This window comes from Carassius gibelio, chromosome B9, assembly GCF_023724105.1.
Source record: "Carassius gibelio isolate Cgi1373 ecotype wild population from Czech Republic chromosome B9, carGib1.2-hapl.c, whole genome shotgun sequence".
In the NCBI taxonomy this organism is placed as follows: Eukaryota; Metazoa; Chordata; class Actinopteri; order Cypriniformes; family Cyprinidae; genus Carassius; species Carassius gibelio.
In genome coordinates, this window is record NC_068404.1 from 31,602,428 (window position 1) to 31,622,703 (window position 20,276).

Here is a 20,276-nt window from a genome sequence, read left to right on the forward strand (position 1 = left end):
AAATATAGCTTTAAATAACTACTTAACAAAATAAAAAAAAATAAAAAACAAAAACTCTTTCATTATAATTATAACCCATAAAGATGTACTTATCTCTAAAAGCGCTTCTAATGAGGAGATGACGAAACGGGATTGCAACTGTCATGATCCCAGTTCGGTCTCCATCTGCTGGTTCTTTCTTTTCCTTTGCGCTCACTTATCTCTACTCTCATCATCTTCAGCTGTTCCTCGTTCTCTTCCGCTCACCTGCTCTCTATCTCCTATCATTAGGCTCTCTATTTCTAGCTCTGTCTCTTTCCATTCCCTGTTAGATTATTACTAACCACTTTGGATGTTTCTGACGTTTTTGTGTTTTTTCTACAGACCTCTAGTCTAGTCTAGTCTAGTCTAGTCTAGTCTAGTCCTGTCCTGTCCTGTCCTGTCTAGTCAAGTCGTTGGGAGAGTTTTGTATGGACTGTTTGTTGCTTGTCTTGTTCTCCCCCAGTTATCTGCCGTGAGGAGTAACGAGGGGTCCCCTGCCTCACCTGTACACTGTCTCGCTGATCACAGGCTTCCCAGACCAGCCACTTTAGGCTCCATTGTTTTGACCAGGAATTATCCCTGTACTCTGCCTTTGTTTTTTTGGCCGTTGCGGCTTTGCCTTATTTCTACTAAAAGAGCATTAACTTGCCATTCACCTCCTGGGTTCTCTCTCTCTCTGTTCTGTGACAGCAACTTCATTCTTGTGATACAGATTCAGAAAATGCTAGTTTATTAGTAAATTAAAATCTTCTTCTTAAGCCTATTATTTGAACACAGAACTGTTCAGCAGTGCTGCTGCGGGACACAAAACACCATCGAGCCACTCTTTACAGTCGTGGCATCACGGTCTCCTGTTGTTTCCACTAGGGCAGCAAGTTTTTTTTTTCATCATTAATTGACGAATGTCTAATATATAAAAGTAAGAAGAAGTCTAAACAGACTGGAGGCCCGGCCCACATCTGAACAATCGAAGCCCGGCTCGAGGGGTTTCCCTTAAATGGCTCGTTGCACCGGTGCGACCTCAGAGTTTTTTTTAGTCGCACCATTGAGAAATTGTTTGAGGCTTTGAATAAACTAGAGCGAGTTTTGTACAAGAAGTCAACCCCAGACCCATATAATAATAATAATAGGCCTATTGATGTCACCATTTTACTTGTAACTTCATAAAACAAGATTTCAGTGTTCAGTATTTTCAGAAAATTATCCCAATTAAAATGAGCCCAGAGATACTGTAATCCATGGATGAGATCCAAATATATTGCTATAACACATGAAACATGCTCTGATTGTGAAAATGGCATATCATTATTTACAGCCGATTCTCCAGATTGAAATGAGACCAAAATCAAAACAATCCATTATGATCTTTCATATGTAAATAATACCTAAACCCATGAATCAGTTGGAGAGCTCTATTAAACATTTGACAGAACGTAGTGTTACAACCCCTTGGATCAAGGAGTAGCAACATGAATAGAGAGATACAACATAATCAAATTTGCACAAATATGTGTTTTAATCAGAAAACAGCCATAACCACATTGAGGTAAAACATAAAAAAAAATATAAAGATACAAAAACACAACTTCAAGCCTTGGACTGGAGAGCGTGAGAAAGTCCGCAAGACCAGCAAAGACCAAGCCCCAATCTCCTTCCCTCCAAAGGGTAAGAAAGCCAGCATCTTATAGGCAGCATTGTTAATCACAATCAATTTTCCACACCTGCATCACAGCACTTAACCTAAAGACACAAAAATGTTTTACCCCATGACACCTGCTGGGCAAAATAAAATACTACAGCCCCTTGGATCGTCACAGTAGATTCAGACTATAACTTTTGACTCTCCTTGCTATATTCGTGGAGTTATGAGTTGGTATTTTTGTGTATGGCACTCAGAAAGCAACAGTATTTAAATAGTATATTTTGGCGAGTCAAGAGCTAAACAAAAAGTCCTGTTTCATTACAAAATACTGTAACTTTTATAAACATTATACTATCACCACAAAATGTTAATATTTATTAAAAAATAAATATTTCATGAAACTGCAATTAAATTATATTATTTCTATAGTCTATACAAAAAAAGACAAAATAATAAGGCTGAATAAGCTGATCTATAGCATGTTAAATGATGGTTGGCTGTCTATGAATGGTACACCCCTCTAAGCTCACAGAAGTGGTTTGACCCAAGTCCTCAGCAGCCAATGACATTGACCCGTTCAAACTGATTTTTAACGCGTACTTCACGTGTACTTCACGTGTATTTAACACGTGAAATACACGTTAAATACACGTTAAGTACGCGCTGTTTTTTAACACGTAAACAACAAGTATTTAACGCGTTAAATACGTGTTGTTTACGCGTGAAATACACGTATTTAACGTGTTGTTGACGCGTTAAAATTCACGTGAATTTGACCCTTTTGGCCTTCCATAGTCTGCCGGCCGAGTATTAGAGCGTGCGCGATCAGCAACAGCTCCCCTATGGACACTATGACCACGTTCACCTCTGTTACCCGTTAATTTCTCTCTTTTTTTTAAATCTTATACAAATGTTTGAGTCGTATCATAGTTTCCACAAAAATATTAAGCAGCAAAACTGTTTTTAACATTGATAATAATCAGAAATGTTTCTTGAGCAGAAAATCAGAATGATTTCTGAAGGATTGTGTGACACTAAACTTCTTTGTAAACAACAACAGATTTATAAATGTTTCTAATGACGAATGTTGTGTTCCCAAATGTAAATTAAAGCGTCTCAAACCAAGCGCAGCACTAACAGTGAATCAGAACCAGAAACAGTACAGTAACAGCAGACATGGAGCGTCACACTACAGTCTTTATAAACTCATCCCTGCAAATAGTCTCTTATGTTAAATCACACTATTCATTACACAGCTGAGCTTTATATTGATCTGTATTTATATGTACAGAGTAGTGGTGTGTGTGTGTGTGTGTGTGTGTGTGTGTGTTTCTCCATCACTCAAGGATATCAGAACCTGAGATCTCCTACACTGTGAGATATTATTCATACTTGCAGATAGTACTCACACCTCAATGTACTGCAGTGCTTTACTAAACAGTAGGTAATAACATATTCTTTCTCTGATTCTGTTGATTATAAACAGATGGTGTCTTCTAGTGTCCTTCCTTGTGTCTCTTCCTAAAGCCCCCTACACCTGCTCCTAATCACACTGAAGCTGCTGATCAGTAAAGCTGTTCTTGAAGCTGCAGGAAGAGACTCACGCTTCTGAGTTTGGGAACAATATGAGCTGCATGTGATTGATTCTCCAGAACATCTGATCAACACGAGGACAACACATCTATATTTAATTATACACATGTTAGACGTTTTATTTCCATGTTCTGAATATTTTCTTATGTTTTCTTTAATTTAAACACCTCTCTGAGCTCATATACACTGGAGTAAATGAGAAAAAATGCAGATTTGTACTCGGGTCGGTCTCCTCAAAAGCCCACTGTTCTTACTCTAAACGCTGCTAAAACTGCTGTGATCATCGGAGACTCCATCGTCCGACACGTAAGTGCTACGTTAGCCGAAGGTAAAGTGCACACTCATTGTTTGCCTGGTGCTCGTGTTCTCGATGTTTCTGCGCAGATACCCGCGATCCTGAAGGACGACGAGAGCCCGAGAGCGGTCGTGCTTCACGCCGGGGTTAATGACACCACGCTGCGGCAGACGGAGACGCTGAAGAGGGACTTCAGGAGCCTGATCGAGACGGTTCACAGCACGATGCCCGCGGCGACGATCATCGTGTCACGACCACTGCCCACGTATCGAGGAGGACACGAAAGGTTCAGTAGACTTTTTGCTTTAAATGAATGGTTGTTGTCATGGTGTAAAGAAGGGCCGGTTCTAGGGTGAGTGGAGATCCGGGGCTTAGCCTAGAAAAGCCATCAAATATAAAATTTGTAATACAGAAATATGAAATTATGAAGAAAATTAGAATGATACTTTGCCACTAGGTGGCGGCATGCCACTGCCTTAATGAGTGAGTCAGTCAGTCATTTAATCAATGAATTTGTTAGAAACAGATGATTCATTCAGAAAAAAAGTAAGCAACTGTTTTTATGAATGGGTCAGTGAATCATTTACTCAAGCAAATTTATTCAGTAAACACCGCTGTATGTTGCAGCAGAGCACAACAATATGCTTTGTTTGGAACCCTGACACGAAAATTATGCCACATACTGTGCTAACCAAACATTATAACCGCTCTGTGTGTGTGTGTGTGTATGTGTGTGTGTGTTTGCGTGTCTGTGTGTGTGTCCTAAAGACTGTGCTGCGCAACCGTTAACTGTTAGTTGTTCAAAATGTAACGTTAAGTCAGACACAATTTAAAACCGAAAAAGAAATATTATACTATGATTAAAATTTACAGATACCTGAAGCTGATGTATCTTGGCGTTCAAGTGTTACCTGTGGATGTTTTACTTGCTCTTTTTGAAGAATTTTGAAATATCTATTTTCATTTTCAAATAAAATTGATCTAGTAAAATACTACACGCCAAACAAACTGCCTGCCTCCAAAAGATCTCATTTCATTTGCTGGATCGTACAGACGCTCATCGATGGTTGGCCAGTTTTCATGTCAGTCAGAAGCACTAGACTCAGTGGGTGGTTTTTGTTAATAAAAACATTCGGGGCTTTACTGAAAACATTCGGGGCTCCAGCCCCCTTAGCCCACACCTAACGCCGCCCCTGGTGTAAAGAACAGAAACTGCTATTTGTTAATAACTGGAATCTTTTCTGGGAGCGTCCTAGACTGTTTCGCGCTGATGGATTACACCCCAGTCGAGTCGGAGCGGAGCTTCTCTCTGACAACATCTCCAGGACACTTCACTCCATGTGACTAGTAAGACAATTCTCAGATAACCATTATGATGAGTTTTGTTCTAACCGCTTAAATGATAAAAGTACTTGTGCTGTAAAATCTATTAAGACTGTGTCTGTTCCCCGAATAGTGAGGTCAAAATATAAATATAAATGTAGGATCTAAAAAAAATCTTATCGTAATTAAACCAGAAAAATGTAAAGTAAATGAACAAAAACTATTTTTAAAGTTTGGGCTCATAAATATTAGATCACTCACACCAAAAGCAGTTATTGTAAATGAAATGATCACAGATAATAGTTTTGATGTATTCTGCTTGACTGAAACCTGGCTAAAACCAAATGATTATTTTGGTCTAAATGAGTCTACTCCACCAAACTACTGTTATAAGCATGAGCCCCGTCAGACTGGTCAACAATATATAGTGATATTCTCAGTGTTACCCAGAAAACAGGATACAGGTTTAACTCTTTTGAAATACTTGTGCTAAATGTTACTCTGTCAGACATGCAAAAGAAATCTAATGTATCTCTTGCTCTGGCTACTGTGTATAGACCACCAGGGCCGTATACAGAATTCCTAAAAGAATTTGCAGATTTACTCTCAGACCTTCTAGTTACAGTTGATAAGGCGCTAATCATGGGAGATTTTAATATTCACGTTGATAATGCAAATGATACATTAGGACTTGCGTTTACTGACCTAATAAACTCCTTTGGAGTCAAGCAAAATGTCACCTGGGCCCACTCATCATTTTAATCATACACTAGATTTAATTATATCGCATGGAATCGATCTTACTGCTATAGATATTGTACCTCAAAGTGATGATATAACAGACCATTTCCTTGTATCGTGCATGCTGCGTATAACTGATATTAACTATATGTCGCAGCGTTACCGTCTGGGCAGAACTATTGTTCCAGCCACCAAAGAAAGATTCGCAAATAACCTGCCTGATCTATCTCAACTGCTATTTGTACCCAAAAATACACATGAATTAGACGAAATTACTGACAACATGGGCACTATTTTCTCTAATACATTAGAAGCTGTTGCCCCGATCAAATTGAAAAAGGTTAGAGAAAAACGTACTGTACCATGGTATAACAGTAATACTCACTCTCTCAAGAAAGTAACTCGTAGTCTTGAACGCAAATGGAGAAAAACTAACTTGGAAGTTTTTAGAATTGCATGGAAAAACAGTATGTCCAGCTATAGACAGGCTCTAAAAACTGCTAGGGCAGAGCATATCCACAAACTCATTGAAAATAACCAAAACAATCCAAGGTTTTTATTTAGCACAGTGGCTAAGTTAACAAATTACCAGATGCCACCTGATTCAAATATTCCACCAACGTTAAATAGTAATGACTTTATGAATTTCTTCACTGATAAAATAGATAACATTAGAAATACAATAGCGAATGTAGATTCTACAACATCTAACACTTCAGTTTCATCCATCGCACCCAAAGATAAACTGCAGTGCTTTACAAATATAGGACAGGAAGAGATAATGAACTTATCACTGTATCTAAACCAACAACATGTTTATTAGATCCTGTACCCACTAAATTACTGAAAGAGCTGTTACCTGTAGCTGAAGAACCGCTTCTCAATATCATTAACTCGTCGTTATCTTTAGGTCACATCCCAATACCATTCAAGCCGGCGGCTATCAAGCCTCTTATTAAGAAACCAAAACTAGATCCTAGTGTACTGGCAAAGTATAGGCCTATTTCAAATCTTCCATTTATGTCTAAAATTTTAGAAAAAGTTGTGTCTGCTCAATTGAGCACCTTCCTGCATAAAAATGATCTGTATGAAGAATTTCAGTCAGGTTTTAGGCCCCACCATAGCACAGAACACAGATCGATTACAAAACTATACAGGTATTCAAGGGCAGGCTCTAAGATGGTTTAGATCCTACCTGTCCGATCGCTACCATTTTGTTTATTTAAATGGGGAGTCATCTCATTTATCATCAGTAAAATATGGAGTGCCACAAGGATCCGTCCTAGGTCCCCTTCTATTTTCAATATACATGTTGCCCCTTGGTAATATTATTAGAAAATACGGAATTAGCTTCCACTGTTATGCTGATGATACTCAGCTATATATCTCAACGAGACCAGATGAAACTTCCCAATTATCTAAACTAACAGAGTGTGTTAAAAATGTAAAAGATTGGATGACAAATAATTTTCTCCAATTAAATTCAGATGAGACAGAGATACTAATTATTGGACCAAAAAACACTACACAGAATCTTGTAGATTACAATCTGCAATTAAAGCTGCAAGCAGCGATGAACGGGCCCTCGCACCCGGGCTCACCGGCAGCGAGTGGCTTTAGTTAATAGGTGAACGGTGAGAAATATGCGTTTAAACTCATAAATATAAGTAGAATATATCAATGTTTATTCCATATATGTGCCAATCTTCCTGTTGCCAGCAGGTGGCGCTATCATTATAATGGAATATTGGCCTTCAGATGTGTTCAGGGCAGGACTTTTATCGAACATGTGAGGTTTGGGGAGGATTGGACATTTTATGCCTGAGTTACAACAACATCCTATTTCATGGCGAAACAATGAAATTTGTCAGGCCGCCATGGACACGCCCTTTAACAAAACCTCAAGATCTTCGCAATTTAAGATCGCAAAAGGCTTTATATTACACTGACCAAGTTTGGTGTTGATCTGAATAAATATCTAGGAGGAGTTCGTTAAAGTACAACCCCTGAAAATGGCCAAAACAACACTAATTTTGCAGAGAATATTCCAAATAACTGACTTCCTGTTGGGATTCGGACTTCGTACCAAGAGACTTTTTCATAGATATTGGTGTGTTACATATGTGTACCGATTTTTGTACATGTACGTGAAACATAGCTCAAGGCGCACTCCGTTTAAAGTGTATACGCACTCCGTTGAAAGTGTATAGGTGGCGCTATTGAGCCATTTTGCCACACTCGATGGAATATTGGCCTTCAGATCTGTCCAGGCCAGGACCCTTATCACACAAGTGAAGTTTGGGCAAGATCGGACATTTTATGCCTGAGTTATAACATCTTTTATTCCCATGGCGAGACATTGAACTTCATCACGGCGCCATGGACACACCTTTTAACAAAAACTCAAGATCTTCACAACTAAACATCACACAGGTCTTTAGATTAGACTGACCACAAAAAAGACATTGATGTCATAAAATTTCTAGGAGTAGTATGTCGCAGTGTAAAATATGTAACTTCCTGTTGCCAATAGGTGGCGCTATGACTATAACTGAATATTGGCATGTAGATCTGTTCAGGTCAAGAGTCTTATCCAACATGTGAAGTTTGGGGCAGATTGGACATTGTATGTCTGAGTTACAGCAACTTCCTTTTTCATGGCGAAACATCGAAATTTGTCAGGCCGCCATGGACCCGCCCTTTAACGAAACCTCAAGTCCTTCGCAATTTATTATCGCAAAGGTCTTTAGATTACACTGACCAAGTTTGGTGGTGATCTGAATAAATCTCTAGGAGGAGTTCGTTAAAGTACAACCCCTGAAAATGGCAAAAACAACAGCAATTTTGAAGGGAAAATTCAAAATAACCGACTTCCTGTTGGGATCCGGATTTCGTACCAAGAGACTTTTTTGTAGGTATTGGAGTGTTACATGTGTGTACCAATTTTTGTACATGTACGTGAAACATAGCTCGAGGCGCACTCCGTTGAAAGTGTATAGGTGGCGCTATAGAGCCATTCTGCCACACCCGGTGGAATATTGGCCTGAAGATCTGTTCAGGCCAGGACTCTTATCACACATGTGAAGTTTGGGGAAGATCGGACATCTTATGCCTGAGTTATAACATCTTTTATTCGCATGGCGAGACATCGAACTTCGTCGCGGCGCCATGAACAAGCCTTTTAACGAAAACTCAAGATCTTCACAACTGAACATCGCACAGGCCTTTAGATTAGACTGACCACAAAAAAGACATTGATGTCATAAAATTTCTAGGAGTAGTTCGTCGCAGCGTAAAATATGTCACTTCCTGTTGCCAATAGGTGGCGCTATGACTATAACTGAATATGGGCATGTCAATCTGTTCAGGTTCGGAGTCTCATCAAACATGTGAAGTTTGGGGCAGATTGGTCATTGTATGTGTGAGTTATAGCAACTTCATTTTTCATGGCGAATCATCGAAATTCGCCAGGCCGCCACGGACACGCCCTTCAACGAAAAGTCAGGATCTTCGCAATTTAACATCGCAAAGGCCTTTAGATTAGGCATACCAAATTTGGTGTTGATTTGAAGAACTCTCTAGGAGGAGTTCGTTAAAATACAACACATGGAAATGACCAAAATTACACAAAATATGCTCATAATATTAAAAATAACCGACTTCCTGTAGGGTTTAGAATTTCGCTCCAAGAGTCTTTTTTGTAGGTATTGGTGTGTTACATATGTGTGCCAATTTTCGTGCATGCACGTGAAACATAGCTGGAAGGCTGTTGATTTTCTTGGTATAGGTGGCGCTGTCGAGCCATTTTGCCACACCCTCTTCTGAATCCTATATCAGACGAAAATTTTCACCAGGTTTGACGCGTGTGCAAAGTTTCATGACTTTTTGAGCATGTTAAAGCCCTCAAAAATGCGATTCATTCGGGAGAAGAAGAAGAAGAAGAAGAATAAATATAGCTGCAAGCAGCGATGGCGGGCTCAAGCCACCAATGCCATCGCCACCCCGGTGGCATCAGGTAAACTGTGCCCAGCGGGCACATGCATTCACAATATCCCTCTGGCAGTGAGGTTTTAAAGGATATGGCAGTTAAAGGGTTAATCCGAATCATCAAGACTTTAAAATCACATTCACAGAACAATATATATAACTTTAGTGACACTTTACAATAATATTTCATTTCTAAACATTATGTTAACATGAACAATATTTATATAGCATTCATTCATGTCAGTTAATATTCCAAACTTAAACATTAAAACATTGTTTTATTGTGATTTTTTTCCAAGCACATTTTACCAATTCCAAACCATATCAATCTTAATAACTACCATTATTTTTTATTTAATCATTTATGAGTGCTATACAATAGTCCAGGAAAGCTGGAAGAGAAAAACTCCTTATATTCATGTGTGCAGAATTATTGGGCAAGTTTTCTTTTACAGATGAAATGCGCTAAAAAAAGAGTTTTAACTCTGTAAAGCCTGTGAGAAATATCAAACACAAATGCAATACAGAAATTGATAAGTTAAGACTTGGCCATTGTACAAAAAATGCTGACTGGGGCATGAGGTTAGAAAAGAAGAAGAAAAAAACAGGTCAAGAAGAACTGACAAAAAGAATTGCAAAATAATTAGGAATTAATGTGAAGATAAATTTTTAGTCAATTCTGCAAGACAGACTTTCAGGAAAGGAGGTGGAATAAAAAAGAGCTCCTAAATCTTAATCCCGGATTCTGGAAGATATATTCCTCAAACCATTGGACAAGAGGAGGTGGTGCTGGTCCTTCATGAGTCACTCTAATCTGTTCATAAAGCCTATATATAAAGTCTTAATATATAGTATTTCACAATACTTCATGGTATTCTAATTAAATCATTTTTTGGAATCTTAGATCTCTCAGAACCTGACACAGAGTAATTCTGGAGACTCCAGGAAAGTGGCAGTTCTGTAAAATGTTGGCGCTGGAGACTCAATGCTCCCTGATAGTTTCACACCTAATTCACTTACACACACACACACACACACACACACACACACACACACACATTACCCACAGTGACAGAGGGACAGAGTTACATCAGATGTTTGATAGTTTTTTAATTTTCTATCATCCATATAGTGTTGTATAGTCATGAAACTATGCATATTTCCTCAGAATGACTTGTCTTCTATGTGTACATTTTTTTGAAGTGTTTAGAAGCTGCACTTTAAAAAAATAAAAAGACATTTACTGGTTACTTTTTTACTGTTATTTCAATAAATCACCACGACAAAACCATTCAAGCTATTCAAAATTCATTCGCACCTGTACTGTAAGATACATTCTTTAAACTGGTAAAAGAGGATGTGGGGCTGAACCTTCAAGAGTCACTCAAAACTTATCTGTCCATAAAGCCTAAAAATAATTATTCTTAATATACAGTTCACAATACTTCAGCTTGTTATTCTAATTAAGTGAGGGTCATTTTATCAGTAAATACATAAAATTCATATTATTTTTCTTTGAAAGATTTCTATAAATGATTTAAATCATACTCGTTTCTACAATAATTATTTAAAAGTGATCCTATAGCTCCATCTGGTGGCCATTATTGGTACTAAGAATTGCAAGCTTGATTTATAAGTTATGATAGTTTTAATTTTATGCTGGCTCTTGAAAATGATAAAGCTATGAAACTTACTGTGCTTCCTTCAAATGATGACTTCTACATATATAAAAAATTATGTAGAGTTGAAATGAAAAATTTTAAAGATATCGTAAAATAACTATTGTATTTTTTTATGTTACTTTAATAAATCGCTATGGCCACACCATTTAAGGTATCCTAAACCCATTCGAAATTTAACATCTTCAGTATATTAGCATCATGTTGAAAAAGTTTGGTGTGAACTACTTATGTCTTCTCGGAGGACTATGAATTTATTTTTACATGCTGATTTTATCATAAATCCACAACAAAATTTCTGAGTTCTGTATCAATCTGTGTTGTTGTTTGTTTATTTTTTTTTTATTTTTTTTTTCATAGGAAGATAACTGAAAAGATTACTCTCCTTTTTAATAAATGTGCTTATAAACCAAGAACAAGCTATTTATAGCTGTATTTATAAACTGCTTACTACTGACTATTAATATTGGGACAAGGCTTTATAAAGCATAAACTGACTATTTACTAATGAGTGCAGTTATTATAAAGTGTTACCAATGCATTTATTAATGTTAACAAATTAGACATTATTTTACAGTGTTATTAAATCCTTTAATGACTTATAAGCATTTGTGAAAGAAGCTTAGTCTTGATCTGTGAACTGAACAGTTTTACTGTTACATCCATGAGATTATGTAAATTAAGATAAATGTCATGTCACAGGATGGAATAGGTCAGTATCAAATGAGTTGAAATTATTATTTGCAGCACAAATAAGTATTTTTAGAATTTTGTTTTTAATTCCTGAAACTGTCAGAAAAGAATAAGGCCTAAGAGATTTCTTAAGCTGTAATGAAAACAGCAATGTTAGCAACAGCAACAAAAAATAACAATTTAAAATACATTTTTTTCTGGTGATTAAAGAGATGATTAAGTCTCTCTCTCTCTCATTGTGTCTGCCACTCAGCTCATGCCCATCCCCCACTCACACATACACACTCACACACACACATGCACTCAGTCAGCACACATACATTGCTCAAACAGAGGGACAGAGTTGAGATGTCTGACAGTTTTTTTAAATTTTCTTTTAATCATACAGTGTTGTAAGGTCATGAAACTATGCATATGTCCTCAGAATGATTTGATCTCTGTATGATTTTTTTTTAAGTGTTTGGAAGCTGCAATTTAAAAATACAAGACAATTAATGATTCCCTTTTTACTGTCATTTCAAAAAATCACCACGACAAAACGGTTCAAGCTAACCAAAATCCGTAATTTAAGTTCCTCAATGTTTTTTCAACATGTAGACAAAGTTTGGTGAGTATAGTGAACATTTCCTCTGAGGAGAATGCATTAAATCAGAGCTCAATTTAAATATTCAAATCAAAATAGCCGACTTCCTGTTGGTCATAGCTGATGACTGTGAATTAGAAAGTTGTCCGTCTTGATAAGAACAATTTATGTACCAAGTTTGGTGTCTGTAGCTAAAACTAAACCCCCCACTTTTGACAAAAGGTGGCGCTATAGCATGCCTCCTTCACGCCCTTTTAAAAGCTTTTCCCATTGTCTAGCTATCACTAATACTGATATGTGTTTTTAGTTTCATGTAAATCTGAGGTTGGTGTCTGCCTCAAACTCATCATAACAGAACATTCAAGTTTGACACGTTGCCATGGCAACGCCATATCAGATATCAATATCCCCACAACAGATTTACATCGGCCGTGTTTTGTCATTATTCTGATGAAGTTTTAAGTAAATCGAGTAAAAATAAGATGCTGAATTCAAAACATTTTGAAAATGACTCACTTCCTGCTGCCAGTTGGTGGCGCTATAACGTTGACTCTTAATAGTCACATATATACGATCGGTATCATACAACGAACAAACCAATGAAGTTTGATCAAATTCAGGAAATGTATGTGGATGTTATTAGACATTTCCTGTTTCTCATTTCTCGCCATAAATTCCACGCCTCGCTACGGGCAAACCGTTCGAGATATCAAAAATCCCCTCGCAATTTTTCGTCCCCAATGTCTTGAGATCATGTTCACCGAGTTTCGTGGCGAACGGGTTGAAAACCTCAGAGGAGTATTTCAAATTCCAGAGCATGCTTTTTTTAAACAGCCCTGAATAGCTGACTTCCTGTTGGGCGGAGCCTATGACATAAAGTGTGAAAGTTGTTCGGCTCAATGAGATCTATAAGTGTACCGAGTTTCATATAAATACATGCAAGTCTGTGTGAGCTATGGTTCAAGATTTCTGAAGGTGTTCCAGGGGGCGCTGTAGAGTCCCTGTGCCACGCCCGGGTCCCAGCCTCTGCGGCGTCCTGATGGCCGTAGATTCCAATGTGTGTGCCAATTTTCAAGAGTTTTTGAGCATGTTAAGGCCCCTAAAAACCCCCGGAAGGTTAAATAAAAAATAAAAAAAATAATAAGAATAATCCTTAGAAGAACAATAGGGCTCTTCGCCCCTTCGGGCTTGAGCCCTAATTAAAGCTGCAAGCAGCGATGAACGGGCCCTCGCACCCGGGCTCACCGGCAGCGAGTGGCTTTAGTTAATAGGTGAACGGTGAGAAATATGCGTTTAAACTCATAAATATAAGTAGAATATATCAATGTTTATTCCATATATGTGCCAATCTTCCTGTTGCCAGCAGGTGGCGCTATCATTATAATGGAATATTGGCCTTCAGATGTGTTCAGGGCAGGACTTTTATCGAACATGTGAGGTTTGGGGAGGATTGGACATTTTATGCCTGAGTTACAACAACATCCTATTTCATGGCGAAACAATGAAATTTGTCAGGCCGCCATGGACACGCCCTTTAACGAAACCTCAAGATCTTCGCAATTTAAGATCGCAAAAGGCTTTAGATTACACTGACCAAGTTTGGTGTTGATCTGAATAAATATCTAGGAGGAGTTCGTTAAAGTACAACCCCTGAAAATGGCCAAAACAACACTAATTTTGCAGAGAAAATTCCAAATAACTGACTTCCTGTTGGGATTCGGACTTCGTACCAAGAGACTTTTTCGTAGATATTGGTGTGTTACATGTGTGTACCGATTTTTGTACATGTACGTGAAACATAGCTCAAGGCGCACTCCGTTTAAAGTGTATACGCACTCCGTTGAAAGTGTATAGGTGGCGCTATTGAGCCATTTTGCCACACTCGATGGAATATTGGCCTTCAGATCTGTCCAGGCCAGGACCCTTATCACACAAGTGAAGTTTGGGCAAGATTGGACATTTTATGCCTGAGTTATAACATCTTTTATTCCCATGGCGAGACATTGAACTTCATCACGGCGCCATGGACACACCTTTTAACAAAAACTCAAGATCTTCACAACTAAACATCACACAGGTCTTTAGATTAGACTGACCACAAAAAAGACATTGATGTCATAAAATTTCTAGGAGTAGTTTGTCGCAGTGTAAAATATGTAACTTCCTGTTGCCAATAGGTGGCGCTATGACTATAACTGAATATTGGCATGTAGATCTGTTCAGGTCAAGAGTCTTATCCAACATGTGAAGTTTGGGGCAGATTGGACATTGTATGTCTTAGTTACAGCAACTTCCTTTTTCATGGCGAAACATCGAAATTTGTCAGGCCGCCATGGACCCGCCCTTTAACGAAACCTCAAGTCCTTCGCAATTTATTATCGCAAAGGGCTTTAGATTACACTGACCAAGTTTGGTGTTGATCTGAATAAATCTCTAGGAGGAGTTCGTTAAAGTACAACCCCTGAAAATGGCAAAAACAACAGCAATTTTGAAGGGAAAATTCAAAATAACCGACTTCCTGTTGGGATCCGGATTTCGTACCAAGAGACTTTTTTGTAGGTATTGGAGTGTTACATGTGTGTACCAATTTTTGTACATGTACGTGAAACATAGCTCGAGGCGCACTCCGTTGAAAGTGTATAGGTGGCGCTATAGAGCCATTCTGCCACACCCGGTGGAATATTGGCCTGAAGATCTGTTCAGGCCAGGACTCTTATCACACATGTGAAGTTTGGGGAAGATCGGACATCTTATGCCTGAGTTATAACATCTTTTATTCGCATGGCGAGACATCGAACTTCGTTGCGGCGCCATGAACAAGCCTTTTAACGAAAACTCAAGATCTTCACAACTGAACATCGCACAGGCCTTTAGATTAGACTGACCACAAAAAAGACATTGATGTCATAAAATTTCTAGGAGTAGTTCGTCGCAGCGTAAAATATGTCACTTCCTGTTGCCAATAGGTGGCGCTATGACTATAACTGAATATGGGCATGTCAATCTGTTCAGGTTCGGAGTCTCATCAAACATGTGAAGTTTGGGGCAGATTGGTCATTGTATGTGTGAGTTATAGCAACTTCATTTTTCATGGCGAATCATCGAAATTCGCCAGGCCGCCACGGACACGCCCTTCAACGAAAAGTCAGGATCTTCGCAATTTAACATCGCAAAGGCCTTTAGATTAGGCATACCAAATTTGGTGTTGATTTGAAGAACTCTCTAGGAGGAGTTCGTTAAAATACAACACATGGAAATGACCAAAATTACACAAAATATGCTCATAATATTAAAAATAACCGACTTCCTGTTGGGTTTAGAATTTCGCTCCAAGAGTCTTTTTTGTAGGTATTGGTGTGTTACATATGTGTGCCAATTTTCGTGCATGTACGTGAAACAGCTGGAAGGCTGTTGATTTTCTTGGTATAGGTGGCGCTGTCGAGCCATTTTGCCACACCCTCTTCTGAATCCTATATCAGACGAAAATTTTCACCAGGTTTGACGAGTGTGCAAAGTTTCATGACTTTTTGAGCATGTTAAAGCCCTCAAAAATGCGATTCATTCGGGAGAAGAAGAAGAAGAAGAAGAATAATAATAAATATAGCTGCAAGCAGCGATGGCGGGCTCAAGCCACCAATGCCATCGCCATCCCGGTGGCATCAGGTAAACTGTGCCCAGCGGGCACATGCATTCACAATATCCCTCTGGCAGTGAGGTTTTAAAGGATATGGCAGTTAAACGGTTAATCCGAATCATCTAGACCAGTGGTTCCCAACCACATTCCTGGAGGCCCCCCAACACTGCACATTTTGCATCTCTCCTTTGTCTAACACAACCATGTCCAGTCTTGGAGTCTGTACTAATGAGCTGACGAACTGAATCAGGTGTGTTTGATTAAGGAGACATGGAAAACATGCAGTGTTGGGGGGCCTCCAGGAACGTGGTTGGGAACCACTGATCTAGACTTTAAAATCACATTCACAGAACAATATATATATATAACTTTAGTAACACTTTACAATAAGATTCCATTGATAAACATTATGTTAACATGAACAATATTTATATAGCATTCATTCATGTCAGTTAATATTCCAAACTTAAACATTAAAACATTGTTTTATTGTGATTTTTTTCCAAGCACATTTTACCAATTCCAAACCATATAAATCTTAATAACTACCATTATTTTTTATTTAATCATTTATGATTAAAAGAAAAACTCCTTATATTCATGTGTGCAGAATCATTAGGCATGTTTTCTTTTACAGATGAAATGCGTTAAAAAAGAGTTTTAACTCAAACTGTTTTAACTCAAAGTCGAAAATTATGAAATACCCATGAGAAATATCAAACACAAATGCAATACAGAAATGGATAAGTTAAGATTTGACCATTGTACAAAAATGCTGACTGGGTCATGAGGTTAGAAAAGAAGAAGAAAAAAAAAACAGGTCAAGAAGAACTGACAAAAATAATTGCAAAATAATTAGGAATTAATGTGAAGATTAATTTTTAGTCAATTCTGCAAGACAGACTTTCAGGAAAGGAGGTGGAATAAAAATGAGCTCCTAAATCTTAATCCCGGATTCTGGAAGATATATTCCTCAAACCATCGGACAAGAGGAGGTGGTGCTGGTCCTTCACAAGTCACTCTAATCTGTTCATAAAGCCTATATATAAAGTCTTAATATATAGTATTTCACAATACTTCATGGTATTCTAATTAAATCATTTTTTGGAATCTTTGATTTTTCAGAACCTGACACATTGTAATTCTGAGACTCCAGGAAAGTGGCAGTTCTGTAAAATGTTGGCGCTGGAGACTAAATGCTCCCTGATAGTTTCACACCTAATTCACTTAACACACACACAAACAAACACACACACATTACCCACAGTGACAGAGGGACAGAGTGACATCAGATCTATGATAGTTTTTTAATTTTCTATCATCCATATAGTGTTGTATAGTCATGCAACTATGCATATTTCCTAAGAATGACTTGTCTTCTATGTGTACATTTATTTGAAGTGTTTAGAAGCTGCACTTAAAAAAATAAAAGACACTTACTGGTTACTTTTTTACTGTTATTTCAAAAAATCACCACGACAAAACCATTCAAGCTATCCAAAATTCATTCGCACCTGTACTGTAAGATACATTCTTTAAACAGTGGTAAAAGAGGATGTGGTGCTGATCCTTCAAGAGTCACTCAAAACTTATCTGTCCATAAAGAATTATTCTTAATATACAGTTCACAATACTTCAGCTTGTTATTCTAATAAAGTGAGGGTCATTTTATCAGTAAAATACATAAAATTCATATTATTTTTCTTTGAAAGATTTCTATAAATGATTTAAATCATACTTGTTTCTACAATAATTATTTAAAAGTAATCCTATAGCTCCATCTGGTGGCCATTATTGGTACTAAGAATTGCAAGCTTGATTTATAAGTTATGATAGTTTTAATTTTATGCTGGCTCTTGAAAATGATAAAGCTATGAAACTTACTGTGCTTCCTTCAAATGATGACTTCTAGGTATATAAAAATTTATGAAGAGTTGGAATTAAAAATTTTAAAGATATAGTAAAATAACTATGGTATTTTTTTATGTTACTTTAATAAATCTCTATGGCCACACCATTTAAGGTATCCTAAACCCATTCGCAATTTAACATCTTCAGTATATGGCTTCATGTTAAAAAAGTTTGGTGTGAACTACTTGTGTCTTCTTGGAGGAGTATGAATTCATTTACAGGCTGAGTTTATCATAAATCCACAATAACATTTCTGAGTTCTGTATCAATCAGTGTTGTTGTTTGTTTATTTTTATTTTTTTTTATTTTTCATAGGAAGATAACTGACCCTTTACTCTCCTTTTTAATAAATGAGCTATTTATAGCTGTATTTATAAACTGCTTACTACTGACTATTAATATTGGGACAAGGCTTTATGAAGCATGAACTGACTATTTACTAATGAGTGCAGTTATTATAAAGTGTTATCAATGCATTTGCTAATGTTAACAAATTAGACATTATTTTACAGTGTTATCAAATCCCTTAAATGATTTGTAAGTGTTTTGTAATGATTTTATTGACCTACAAGCATTTGTGAAAGTTCTGCTTGCATTACAGCTTAGTCTTGATCTGTGAGCTGAACAGATTTACTGTTACATCCATGAGATTATGTAAATTCAAATAAATATCATGTCACAGGATGTCAGAGGTCAGTATCAAATTAGTTTGAAATTATTATTTGCAGCACCAATAAGGTTTTTTAGGATTTTTAAAAATCCCTAAAACTGTCAGAAAAGGATAAGGCCTAAGATTTCTATGTGAGTGGCTAAATTTGTTTGTTTTTATAACTATAATGCATAAACTATGAAACTATACAAAATGTATAAAAAAGTACAAGTTATTCTTTTCCAATGTTTTTTATTTATTTACAATTTTTTTTTTTTTTTGGGGATTTACATTTTTAAAAATTTGCCTACGGCAATCATTCTACACAGCTTGAATAAAACCTGTCAATATTTATTATAGACCACTATAACTGTGTATAATCTAACAAACAAGTTTATTATGAAAATAAAAGCGTGTACACCAGATAACTTGGACGATAAAGAAATTGCTAACAATAGTATAATAGAGCATGTTTTAGGTTTTTAGGCGTTTAGATGCAGAAATGGAAAAATCAAATGAAAAATCAAATGTAATTGATTTAATTAAATATAGATTAAGTCTTGTTAGAGCAAAATAATAAATAAATACGTACACACATTAAAAAAGCAGCCAAGATGAATGAGTTTAATTTTTTATATAGATTAAAAGTGAAGACAGAAGCAGCTGGTATATGCGGTCACTTAATATTAAAATCGAGTAGATCCACTTCAGATTTATTTCTCAACAGTTTATGTTCACGTGGCTTTTTATATTCGCCAAGCTATTATGTATTTTGAAATAATCTTGTCCGTGATGTGTTCGTTCGTACGACGAAAGGCAGAATCCTGCAGCTCGAGAGATATATGTTATTCTGCCAGTCGCGCTTTCAAATAGTCTTGCACACATAAATGGGTCACAAACACCTGCATTTAGCTCGTGTTGTGTTATAATGGATGTATTGTGTGCATTTATGGCAATAATTTATTTTGAAAAGCTCTTAAACAAGAATAAATTCGTTAGTTTTGAACTTGTGACACTGTGCGCGCTGATCGGAGGCAGTGATTTCAGTAGGCAGCTGCAAATATTTCATTTTCACACAAACACTTCAAAAACATCTTAATTTAGCTCTTGGTGTGTTCTAATTGGTGAATTGTGTGATATCGCTGCAATACTTTATTATAAATAGCTATAAAACAAGAATAAACTCGTTTTTTTCTGAGCTCATCATTCCACACGCTCATGCTCAGAGCGGTGATTCATCTCTCGTGTTTCTCACGTATCACTGACCACACATCAATTATTAATGAGCCCTGACCTGATAATAATCATATATGTTGATTTAGCTTGTCAGTGTGAATTAAATCCAAGTATTTATTTGTATTTTAACCGATTTAAAAGTGAAACAAAAAGACAGTCTCCTCCCTTTTTTAGTCCGGTAACTGCACCTGTAGGGGCGCTATTTCTCTCAGACAATGGAAGTCTAAGCACACACACTCAAACAGAGGGACAGAGTGAGATGAGATGTCTGACAGTTTTTTTAATTTTC

The 20,276-nt window shown here is 37.1% G+C and overlaps 1 protein-coding gene and 2 long non-coding RNA genes across 3 annotated transcripts in view; 2 read left to right on the plus strand and 1 right to left on the minus strand.

The window, feature by feature from the left end:
- LOC127964884 (NACHT, LRR and PYD domains-containing protein 12-like) overlaps window positions 1-20,276 on the minus strand; it is a 1,383,583-nt gene that overhangs the window by 951,729 nt on the left and 411,578 nt on the right. The window lies entirely within an intron of this gene.
- Window positions 1-20,276, plus strand: part of LOC127964964 (uncharacterized) — a 528,628-nt gene that overhangs the window by 110,880 nt on the left and 397,472 nt on the right. The window lies entirely within an intron of this gene.
- LOC127964979 (uncharacterized) overlaps window positions 4,757-20,276 on the plus strand; it is a 110,042-nt gene continuing 94,522 nt past the window's right edge. Inside the window, exon 1 of the long non-coding RNA XR_008155215.1 lies at window positions 4,757-4,898. This is a non-coding gene — a long non-coding RNA (uncharacterized LOC127964979). The remainder of the gene's footprint in view (window positions 4,899-20,276) is intronic.